Source organism: Sceloporus occidentalis, unplaced genomic scaffold, assembly GCF_023333645.1.
Source record: "Sceloporus occidentalis isolate IW3139 unplaced genomic scaffold, rSceOcc1.0.p SCAF_64, whole genome shotgun sequence".
Classification (NCBI taxonomy): domain Eukaryota; kingdom Metazoa; phylum Chordata; class Lepidosauria; order Squamata; family Phrynosomatidae; genus Sceloporus; species Sceloporus occidentalis.
In genome coordinates this window covers 1,961,438-1,969,596 of record NW_028317044.1, presented here as the reverse complement: position 1 = coordinate 1,969,596, position 8,159 = coordinate 1,961,438, and the positions used below count along the sequence as shown (strand labels likewise).

Sequence of the window (8,159 nt, the reverse complement as noted above, 5' to 3'; positions counted from 1 at the left end):
GCACATCTTTGCAATTCGTTTACATTTCATGAAGTTACAATGTGTAGACTGTAATGTGGGATGTTAACCCACATAAAAGTGTCAGTAAATATATATATAAGGTTGGGTCTCTCTTGTCCAGCATTCCAAAATACTCCAAAATGCAAAACTTATGGGGGGCAGATGGCTGAGAGAGGGACACCTTTGCTTTGAGATGGTTCGTTGTACACTAACCAGGATCCTAGTGACATTCCCTAGTAATGCCATACATGGCGCATCAACCACAGTCGCACAGATGAACAATACTGTGAAAAACCTATTTATTACTATCACGGCCTGCCCCCTTTTCCCTTTCCACATTTAGGGAGGAACACAGCCATTCATCTTCCTTCAGTAAATATCTTATTCCAGTCACAAGAGATCTTATTTCAGTCCCCTACTTATACCGCCAACTTTTACCTCAGGGACTGTTACAAAAAACCACTGCGACTTCAAACTCGATTGTTGCTGACAGAGAGGCGGGATATAAATAAAAGTTTTATTATTATTATTATTATTATTATTATTATTATTATTAAAGTCAGCTTCCAAGCAATCCCCTACTTTACCTGAAAGCAATACCTCAGGGATTGCTTTTGCTGACCTACACACACACAAAACTCTTAAATAAACCCCTGACTTCCTTCACTGACGCACTGGATCTCCCAATCCCCACTGGATTTCAGAGACCCTCACGGGATTTCTGGATCCTACTACTGGGATCTTTCTATCCCTACTACAGGATCCTTCAATCCCACTCCTTAGCACCAAAGTGACAGGTGCTTCTTTATATGCCTTGAGGTACTTTCAGCTCTTCCTTACAGGAGGTCCCTTGTCATTTATTTATTATTGGTATTTATTTATTGTCACTGACACCAGCTTCGCTTTCAACCCTTTCAACACTCTCCCTCAGTGAATAAACGTATATAATGCAATTCAGTGTCTTAGAAAAGCATGTTTGCCTTTGGAAGTCAATCGTTTTACTAAAATTTCTAGACTTGTTTTGTCCCAAGAGCGATGTTATGGACTTTGGGTATAGTAAGGCCTCTGGCTCTCGGGAACACAGCCAGAACAAAAGACTTGTCCACAAATTTCTTAAGTCTTCCTTGTTTTGCGCTCTGAAAAAAGCTCTGATTGATCCTTTATTTCTGCCTTCTTGTTTAAGGCTTCTGGAGTATTTATATGGCTTAGCAAACTGGAAGATGCGCTCTAACAGTGCATTCCAGCTTACAAAGTGGTAGATCATATTTTCTTTCAGTTCAAATGTTGCTTCAATGCTTAATGCCTGTTGGCTTGTCTTCATGCCTTCTTGCAAAGCTGACAAGACATTTTTTCTCTTTTCCTGAAGAGAAGCTAACTCTTCTTTTATATTTTGTTCCATCTTTGCAGTGAGTTTCCTAGTTCTCACTGATTTGGTTTTTGAATCCGCAATTTCAGTTTCAATAAGCTCTTCAGATTCCATGTTCTGCTGTTGCAGTATTAGGACTCTCCTGCAGTCTTCACAATGAGGACTAAGCTATGGCTGCCTGACTGCTTCCAGGATTTCCCGCCTTTTTTAGCTCTGCTGCAAATGCAGACTGCTTAGGCCTTTTGCATGCAAAGTCTTTGTAATTGCAACAGTTTGCACAGACCTGGGTTGCTTGGAATGCACAGGAAGGGTTGCAAAGGGCTTTAATTGCTCTGGTCTTTGCTATGTAGTCTTCCAAGTGTTGGTTAGGAAAACTCCCTTTCTTAGCTGGCTCTGTCTTTCTTAAAGCTGTAGAACTCTATTTCCCCTCCTAAACTAATACACAGAAAGTCTAATATAATCTCAACTAAATATATGTCTCAAGAGCATCAAAGAATCTGCTTCACAGCTCCAAACTTAATCCACACAAACTCATAGTAGCAAAGCAGCTATGAGCTCACAGCCAACTGAAACTTCCAACTGTCAATTTACACATTCCAAAGTGCCAACTGGCAACCTCCAACTGTCACCTGAACTCTGTCAAATCAAAATATTTTTCCTGTTGTTTCAAGGCATATTAATAATAGTAATAATAATAATAGTAATAGATTGTGAATTTTATGACTGGAATTTTATTTAATAAAGCTCGGCCTGTTTATTATTCTGTTTGTAACACTAGATCCAGGAACGAAAAGAAAATGTGAGGAAAATTGATCCAAGATCAATTGATTCTAGGGACTAAGAGGCACTGGGTCTGACATTTATGTAGTAAAACCTCATTTAATACATCCCAAGAACATACACAGTTCTTTTATCCATGGATTCAAGCATCCACGGCTTGAAAATATTCCAAAATAAGTATAAATTCCAAATAGCAAATCTTAGGGTATTGGAGAGGGGTATTTCTACAGCAGAATTAAAAACTACATGGGCCTACAACTCCTGTAGCCAGTTTGGAGAGAAACTGCATAAAATGCCATGCCAGTATGGCATTATGGTTTGGGCATTGGACAGTGACTCTAGAGACCAGGGTTCAAATCCTGACTCGGCCACAAAAACCCTGTTAATAACCTTGGCCAAGTCACACTGCCTCAGCCTCAGAGGATGGCTATGGCAAACCCCCCCTTTAAAGGAATGGAAAATCAAGATTTGCTATTTGGAATTTATACTTATTTTGGAATATTTTCAAGCCGTGGATGCTTGAATCCATGGATAAAAGAACTGTGTATGTTCTTGGGATGTATTAAATGAGGTTTTACTACATAAATGTCAGACCCAGTGCCTCTTAGTCCCTAGAATCAATTGATCTTGGATCAATTTTCCTCACATTTTCTTTTCATTCCTGGATCTAGTGTTACAAACAGAATAATAAACAGGCCGAGCTTTATTAAATAAAATTCCAGTCATAAAATTCACATTTTATTACTATTATTATTATTATTACTATTATTAATATGCCTTGAAACAACATGAAAAATATTTTGATTTGACAGAGTTCAGGTGACAGTTGGAGGTTGCCAGTTGGCACTTTGGAATGTGTAAGTTGACAGTTGGAAGTTTCAGTTGGCTGTGAGCTCATAGCTGCTTTGCTACTATGAGTTTGTGTGGATTAAGTTTGGAGCTGTGAAGCAGATTATAAATCTCATATCTATATATCTATATCTAAAAGAAAAATTTAAGGTAGATCAGAAAGACAATTCAATAACTAAAGAGGATTCAGAACTAGAGAATATTCTAAAATCCCAAAATAAGGGGCTGCTGTCTAGAATATATAAATTTTTAATAAAAATTGAACTAGAAAGTGAAGTAATTAAAAGTAACATGATAATATGGGCGCAAAATATTGGTCACAATATTGAATTGGAACAATGGGAGTTTACCTGGAGTAGAAGATTAAAATATACAAGAAGCCAAAATTTAAAAGAGAATTATTATAAGATGTTCTACAGATGATATATAACACCAGATAAATTGGCTAAAATATATGGAATTAATAATAAATGCTGGAAATGTCAAAAAGAAAAAGGGACCTTCTTTCATAGTTGGTGGACCTGCCCCAAAATCAAAAAGTATTGGCAGTTAATTCATAAATCAATTTGTAATATATTGAAAATAAATCTTAAATTTATACCTGAAACATTTTTGTTAAATATATTGGACAAGACATTAGAAAAAAATCTTGGTAAAATAATATTCTTTTTGATTTACCTCCTGGGCTAATATCCTATACCTCTTAATCTTTTGAGTAGTTAGTTCCCTATGTATAGGGTTGTCATAATTGTCCCTTTAAGGCCCTCCATTTTTCTTAAATGTCCTACATTTTGGGCTGAGTTTTGTCCTGCAGTTGTCCTACAGTTTGGTCTAGAATTTGTCCTACATTTTGTCCCGGGTTTTAGTGGACAATTATGGCAACCCTACCTATGTATAACAATAATTTATTCAATCCCTTATTCCACATATTCCTCTTTAATATATACTATCGTTCTCAGAGGCAATTAATGATCTAATCAGAAACTGAAATATACTGCCCATAAATGCTAAACTTCCATTAAGTACTGCATCTGAATCCTCTTTTTTAGTGCTTTTAATCCTCCTTCTAATATAGTTTATTCAATTTCTTTATATACGAAATACTAACAATTAAATAGGACAGAAATATCCAATAGTCAAAATTCTATAGGTTAATTTTTATCCCCTTCTCATCAGTTATCAATTGTAACTCTATGTCTAAATACTGTAATACATTTATTGTCTAATGTCTAAATAATGTTTCCCTATATAATCTTAACATAACTTCAAAGTTTCATGGTTGGGTAGAGTAGCCATCATTAAGATGGCTATTACGTATTCTAATCAACGGTTCACCTTTTAGCAAATGGGAGAAAGACCTTGCAAAATGTACCTGGTGCATAAAAAACCCATATTGAAGATGAAAGCATTGTACGATGCAACGGAAAGAGGTGGTCTGGCTGTACCAGACTCAAAATGGTATAGCTAAGCATGTGTTCTAGTCTGGCTGATGGACTGGTTGAGATTAGATAATAAAAGAGTGATCAGTTTAGAAAACATTGATTTAAAATTTGGGCTGCACGGGTCCCTCGTCTTCTATGATAAAATAAACATTAAAATGGATGCTAGCTTTAAAAATCACATAATTAGGAAATTGTTGACAAGAATTTGGTTTAAATTTTTAAAAATCTGGTGTAGAAATGTACCTCCATGGGCCTCTTCCAATGAAGCTGTCTTCAGCAGGGAAGTGTTAAAAGAGGACTTATGGGTAACTGATGAAGATGTAACTAAAATGCAAGATGAGAGAAGAATTATGACATCCCAAGAAGAGCTAAGAGAGGAAGGGTACAAACGCAACTGGTTTGCATATCTGCAAATGAAGGAGAGATTCAAAGCAGATGAAGAATTATGGAATAGGGAAAATAGATGCGGAATTTGAAAAAATAGTTAAACCCCCCCCAAAAAAAAACAAATTTCAAATCTTTATAAACTAATTCGCAAAGTAGAAATGGAACCTGAAACAATAAAAGATGATATGATTAATTGGGCAAAGGAAGTGAAAGAACCTATCCAGTTTACCATTTTCACAGGCTGTACCCCACCTTCAAGCCTAATAAGGAGGATTGATGCCCTGGGGTTCAGGCGGGAGAAATGGGAATCACCACTAGGCCTGAAGACCCCTCTCTATCTCTCTCTTCTTTCCTCCTTCTAGGGCGCATGTCTTCAATGAACATCCCACCGTTGCTGATTTTGGCAGCCTTTACACCCTTTACCCTTCTAGAGAGGGAAATTATTTTGTGAAGGTGAGGGGGGGATTCTTGGAAGAATTGGGGTTTTAATGTAATTTTTAGTCTTGTGAGCCGCTTTGGGTCCCTTTCGGGGAGAAAGGCGGCATAGAAACAAAACAGAAATGAATGCATAATCAAGTAAGACTTGAAGGCACAAACACACACAGACACACATCAAAAGGCACAGGTTTACCTTGCCTCTTTGGTTTGTTTTATACAGCTTTCTTGCAATGAGGTTTTCCTGGGGACAGTGCCCAAATTCCCCAGAAGAAGGCCCTTCCTCAGAGGGTCGACTCCCTATGTTCCCTGCGTCTGGCCCATGGCTGCGACCACCCTCTGATCCAGATGATGGAGAAGGTGGGAAACCACGGGGAAATCCCAAAAGGTAAAGCAATGGCAACCTTCACGCAGACTGCAAGGATTCTATGGTTGCTGAAAGGCTATGTCTATAGATTGGGAGTGTTTTCTCTCTCTCTGAATGTCAACTTAGGTAGATGCCAGGGCTGGGACTGCCTGCTTTGGCTGATATGCCAAGTGTGGCCCTTCCTAGAATCTGGGGACCTAAAGATGGGTAGTGCATGGTTTACGTTGCCTCTTTTGTTTGTTATATACAGCTTTCTTGCAATGAGGTTTTCCTGGGGACAGTGCCCAAATTCCCCAGAAGAAGGCCCTTCCTCAGAGGGCCGACTCCGTCTGCTCCCTTCGATTGGGCTACGGATGCAAACACCCCCTGATCCAGATGATGGAGAAGGTGGGAAACCACGGGGAAATCCCGAAAGGTAAAGCCAATGGCAACCTTCACGCAGACTGCAAGGATTCTATGGTTGCTGAAAGGCTATGCCTAGAGAAACCATAGCATCGTTGCCGTCTGCGTGGTTGAGATCTTTTCTCTCTCTCCAAATGTCATCTTAGGTAGATGCCAGGGCCGGGAGGGCCTGCTTTGGCTGATATGCCAAGTGTGGCCCTTCCTAGAATCAGGGCACCTAAAGATGGGTAGCGCATGCGCTGGGAACCTCAAGGCAATACCTTGCACTACCTTTCTAGCAAGTCCAGAAACTACAGCTGGTTCATACTATGGCATCCAGACAGAATCACTGGATAATACTTGCCCATAGAGAATCATTGGAGGATATTTGCCCATAGGGAATCATTGGAGGATATTTGCCCATAGAGAATCATTGGGGAATATTTGCCCATAGAGAATCATTGGGGAATATTTGCCCATAGAGAATCATTGGAGGATATTTGCCCATAGAGAATCATTGGGAAATATTTGCCCATAGAGAATCATTGGGGAATATTTGCCCATAGAGAATCATTGGGGAATATTTGCCCATAGAGAATCATTGGAGGATATTTGCCCATAGAGAATCATTGGGGAATATTTGCCCATAGAGAATCATTGGGGAATATTTGCCCATAGAGAATCATTGGGGAATATTTGCCCATAGAGAATCATTGGGGAATATTTTCCCATAGAGAATCATTGGGGAATATTTGCCCATACAGAATCATTGGGGAATATTTTCCCATAGGGAATCATGGGGGAATATTTGCCTATAGGGAATCATTGGGGAATATTTTCCCATAGAGAATCATTGGGGAATATTTGCCCATAGAGAATCATTGGGGAATATTTGCCCATAGAGAATCATTGGGGAATATTTGCCCATAGAGAATCATTGGGGAATATTTGCCCATAGAGAATCATTGTGGAATATTTTCCCATAGAGAATCATTGGGGAATATTTTCCCATAGAGAATCATTGGGGAATATTTGCCCATAGAGAATCATTGGGGAATATTTGCCCATAGAGAATCATTGGGGAATATTTTCCCATAGGGAATCATTGGGGAATATTTGCCTATAGGGAATCATTGGGGAATATTTTCCCATAGAGAATCATTGGGGAATATTTTCCCATAGAGAATCATTGGAGAATATTTTCCCATAGAGAATCATTGGGGAATATTTTCCCATAGAGAATCATTGGGGAATATTTTCCCATAGAGCGTCATTGGGGAATATTTTCCCATAGAGAGTCGTCTGTTATCCCCTCTGTTGTAAACCGCTCAGATTCCCAGTGATTGGGCGGTATATAAATAGATCATATTATTATTATTATTATTATTATTATTATTATTATTATTGCCCATAGGGAATCATTGGGGAACTCTGCTCTGCACCAGGAATAAGGGAAATTCCTGGCCTGGGTTTCTGTCGGGATAAATGGCAGTCACCACTAGGCATGAAGACCCTTCTCTCACTCTCTCCTCTTTCGTCCTTTTAGGGCCCGTGTGTTCAAATATGGACGAACATCCCACCTTCCCCAGTTTTTGCAGCATTGCCCTTTATCGCTGCTCAGAGGGGAACTATTTTGTTAACTTTTATTTTTATTGGCTTTTTCTTTTACAACCCTCTTTACAAGAAGCGTCTTATAGACATACATTTCTGTTCTTTTCCTTGTCCTCTCCCTATCCCTCCCTTTCCTCCCACCTCTGGAGTCCACCAGCCAGACGCCCGTGGCCACATCCACCACCACAGAGCCACCTATGGAGTCTGCCAGTCAGACGCCTGTGGCCACATCCACCACCACACAGCCACCTATGCAGTCTACTGGCCAGCCTGTGGCTACATCCACTGCCACAGAGCCACCTCTGGAGTCCACCAGCCAGATGCCCGTGGCCACATCCACCAGCACAGAGCCAACGCCAGAATCTGTCGGTCAGCCTTCTACAACTGTGGCTACCCCCACCACTCCGCCGCCAACTCTGGAGCCTGTGCAAGAAGGTGTCAGCACTGAAAGCCACACCATCATCATGCCAGGAAAGAGCACCACAGGATCTCTTTCCCAGCAGTCGGGGACTGAAGCAACCAAGACCAAGCCCTTGACGGA

At 40.0% G+C, this 8,159-nt stretch overlaps 1 long non-coding RNA gene across 2 annotated transcripts; it reads left to right on the top strand.

The window, feature by feature from the left end:
• The first annotated feature begins 4,216 nt into the window (after positions 1-4,216).
• LOC149287101 (uncharacterized) lies at positions 4,217-7,807 on the top strand. 2 transcript variants are annotated; one of them, XR_016277531.1, is made up of 3 exons: positions 4,217-5,277; positions 5,483-6,041; positions 7,554-7,807. It is a non-coding gene; the product is annotated as an uncharacterized LOC149287101 (long non-coding RNA). The 2 variants fall into 2 exon arrangements; XR_016277530.1 differs by having other exon boundaries at positions 4,217-5,647; positions 5,877-6,041.
• The last annotated feature ends 352 nt before the right edge of the window (positions 7,808-8,159 follow it).